Here is a 3,957-nt window from a genome sequence, read left to right on the forward strand (position 1 = left end):
TCCTCCTCCCTTGAGTCCTTCTTGTTGATCATGCCGTCCACGCTAGCGATCAAAGCGTTGGTGGCCGCATCTCGCTTGTCCTCCTTCTTGGAGTTGGTCTTCCCCCGCGGCCGTGCCGGCTCGCCCTCCGCAACATCCTCCATGGCTTTCTCCCCCCCCCCCCCCGCGCCTTGATTGCGGAATATTGCGCCTTGAACTTTTCCTCGTCCTTGATGACCCGATAGCAATGGGAGAGGTTGAAGCAACCTTTAATGCCTCCAAAGCTTGAAATGCCTACAAAATGTTCCCATGCAAGCATATGGGCAAGTGATATGCAAATGAACACGCAAAGGATGAACTTGATGACACAAAAGAGGGCGGCTTGCTAGCATTCCATGTCTTGCATGCCGATGCCGCTCACGGGGCGGGCCTTGACGCTCTCAAGAGTGGCGCAAAACTTGTTGCACTCTTGTTGGATCACCCTCCACCGCTTGAAAATGGACACCCACCAGCGCATGCTCACAAATTGGTACGGCGGAAACTTCTTGCGCTCATGAAACTCTCGGTGGACACGAATCCAAAGGGTTGAACGCTTTTGCTCGGCGCCCGTCTTGGGGTCTTGTCCAATGTCTCACCACCACTCGCAAAGAAGCTTGTCCTCGACCGCCGTGTACGCCTTCTTACGCTTGCTCTCGCGCTTCGGCTTTGGATCGGCGGCTTGGTTGGCGAGCTCGTCCTCAAACAAGGGCTCCATGTCGATGTCGCACTCGTCCTCTTCCTCTTGCCCGTAGTCGTCCGGGAAGTCATGGCCGAGGGGGAAGCCGTCCAGGTCTAAGCCGACCTGATCACGCATGAAGGCCGCCTGGCCGGGATCATAGCCAGCCGCCGGCGTGAACGCGGCGCGGCCGTCCTGGCTTTGTGTCTCGTCGGGATCGTAGCCACCGGCTGGCGCACCGCCCTCGAAGATGAGGTTCTGCATGTAGTCCTCGTCGGCGGCGGACGACATTTTGTCGAACAGGTTGCGGGCGTCCGGGAGCACGCCGGCCGGCGTCTAACGCATGCGTTTCCTCGCGCCGCCGAATGATGATCCACCGGCCACCGGGGTGGAGTTGAGGTTGATGGGCACGGGCGCGGGCGTGGAAGGCACGATCACGCTCACTTCGGGCGGGCACTCCCCAGAGAGGCGGGAGGCCTGCGGGTAGACATGGAAGCCGGGGATCAGGTTGCAAACCGACGCGCGGGGCGAGTCGGGCAGCACCGTCCTCGGAAACGCCGACGAGCCGGTGCTAGCCGCGGCGACGGTGGCTTGGACGAGGCCGTGCTGGCTAGGGTTTAACCCTAGCATGTAGAGCGCCTCCCTCGTTGCCGCCGCGATCCGGACGTTGGTGACCTCCTGTTGCGTGGCGGCGATGACGGCGGCCTGAGCGGTGGCCTCATTCCTCGCATCCGCGGCGTGCCTTCGGTCCTTCCTCTTGGCCGACTCGTGTGCCCGTTGTTCGAGCGTCAGTGCTTTCTTTGGCTTGGTCATCGCGGCCGTCTTGCGCGAGGCACGAGGCTTGCCTTTCCCGGCGGGGGCGGTGGCGCCGGACGAGGCGAGGCCGGCGGCGGCGTCGAGGTCCATGGCTGGTTCGGGCGGGAGCGAGCGCGCGCGGGCGGGAGTGTTTTTTGGAAAAGGGGGGGAAATGGTGGTGGCTGCCACCGACTGGCGGACTCGGGGAGAGGAGTAGGCGCACGCGCTCGTCCGTCTCGTGTCCGTGCAGACGCAAATCCGGCTCAAAATGGGTCGAGAATGGGTCGCCATGCGGACGCCAAGCGGACACGGGTCCATTTGGGTCGACGCGTTGGCCCGCCTTTTGTGTCCGCGCCGACCCAAACGGACGGCGGTGGAAGAAATGGGTCGCCCCATTGGAGTTGCTCTAAACGGGCTTCAAATGTCCGGACTAACTGGCACCTCCCATATCAAGCCTAATTATTGGGCGGATATGGGACGTGGCACGCCTGCCACGTCGGACTCAATGGCCCGACCCCACTCCAAATTGCACCAAATCCACAAAACCCTTCCTTCTCCTCCCGCAGCCCTCCAACCTTTACCGCGCCCGGACCCTCGCCGTCCTACACCCATGCTCCCAATCCTTACCTGCGGTCCCGATACACTGCCGGAGATGTCCTCGAGCCCGACCCACACCGCCGCGACGGAGACGCAGTCGGCCTATTCCGCCAGCGGCGTCAATTCGTCTGCGACGACATGCAAGGCGGAGAACGTCAACCGCAACTTGCGGGGACGCCGGCAGCGAGAGAGGGAGGCGGCGGTGGCGACGCAAGGAGGTTCGGACGTGGTGAAGCAGCTGTCTCCTCCGCCGCGACCGGATCCACGCACCCCTTCCCTCTGAGTGCCTACGCGGATTACGTCGTCCGACCCCCTTGGGACAAAGGATGATTGGATCGTCGACTATGCCATTCCGGGCAGCTTTCCACCCACGCGGATGACAGCGATCAACGTGTGTGACTAGCCACAGCTTGTTCGGGCACGGATGAGCATAGGCTCCGGCAGTGCCTGGGCTGCCCTCAACATGTTTTGCAAAATGATCGAACAAGAGTCGATGCGTTTTCTTTAGTCTTGTCCGATCAAATTTTAGCATATACCACGAGTTCATTTTGCTCATGATGATTGTTTGCAAACCATAATCATGTAGGAGGCGCTCTTGTCGAACATGATCAATGACAATGAAGATCCGACCAAAATGGAGTATGAATTGGAGGCCACCACCGCATTTGAAGTTGGGACAACATCGGATCCCAATCCGAGAAGGAAGAGTAGAATACCAAGACGCCAAAGGCAAGAGGTCTGACATTCTCAAGATCGTTTCATCTACCCGTCCATTGCATATGCTTCTTGTGCTCATACATATGTTGTTTGCTAGACGGTGGTTGCAGCCACTATGTCACGAGGTGGAGAAGAAGCCATTTTCTTTGAACCACTGCTGGGTCATACTGAATGGAAAGCCAAAGTGGGACCAGCTTGTGGCCGACCTCAAGTCCGGCAAGAAGTGAAATGATGGCTCAAGCTCGAACCAATAAATTGGGTTGAACGATGAAGAGGACGATCTTGTCATGGCGAATGGAAAAGTCACCATGCCAAAGGACAACCTCCAAATCATGGGAAACAAGTGGGAGAAGGCACGTGCCGCCCGTGATGCCGGGGCTACCAAAATATCATCCACATGGACGGGCATTTTTTTTAGGGAGAACAAGAAGGAGGAGAGGTACAAGCTCATGTTGCATGCGCAAAAGGAAAGGATGAAATGGGACCGGAAGAGGACAGAGAAGAAGCTGGAAATTGAAAGGGAGAAGATTGATTTCGAGAAGCAACAAGCGATGATCGAATTGGAGCTCGAGGATGCCAAGACATTTGGTGACATAGAGCTTGAGAAGGAGAGGTTGCAACTCGCAAGGGGTGAGGAAGATGCGAGGATCATTTTGGTGGACGAGCCCCTCTTGGATGAGCATGCGAAGAAGTGGCTTGTGGACAAGAAGATGACTAGAAAGTTCACCTATAATCCTTAGAGTAAGTTCTTACATCTGTCGAGGAGGCACAAATGTTTGATTGTGTTTATCGTTTTCTATTCTTCGATTGCTTCAACGGAATCATTTGTTTGGACATCTATGTTTTGGTTAATCGTCAGCACAACATGAAGGAAATTTTTTCCTCTGAAGATGACTAGCAAGTATGTCTTGTAATACTTTATTATTGTGGCCAATAAATTGACCTTGAACCAAGGTCATGTTGGGTAGGTGATTTATTTGGAATACCTAATAATTCTATACGGGGTAACGACCTACCAATGTGTTTTCATCTAGAATTGATGTTTCGTTTTTATTGACCCTATTATTCATGTAATCAACAAGTTCCATAGCTTTTCAATAAAGCATGGTTGATTCCCGATTTTAGGTTTATAGGGTAGGGCAAGAAGCCCTATG

This window comes from Triticum aestivum, chromosome 7B (assembly GCF_018294505.1).
Source record: "Triticum aestivum cultivar Chinese Spring chromosome 7B, IWGSC CS RefSeq v2.1, whole genome shotgun sequence".
NCBI classification, from domain to species: Eukaryota; Viridiplantae; Streptophyta; class Magnoliopsida; order Poales; family Poaceae; genus Triticum; species Triticum aestivum.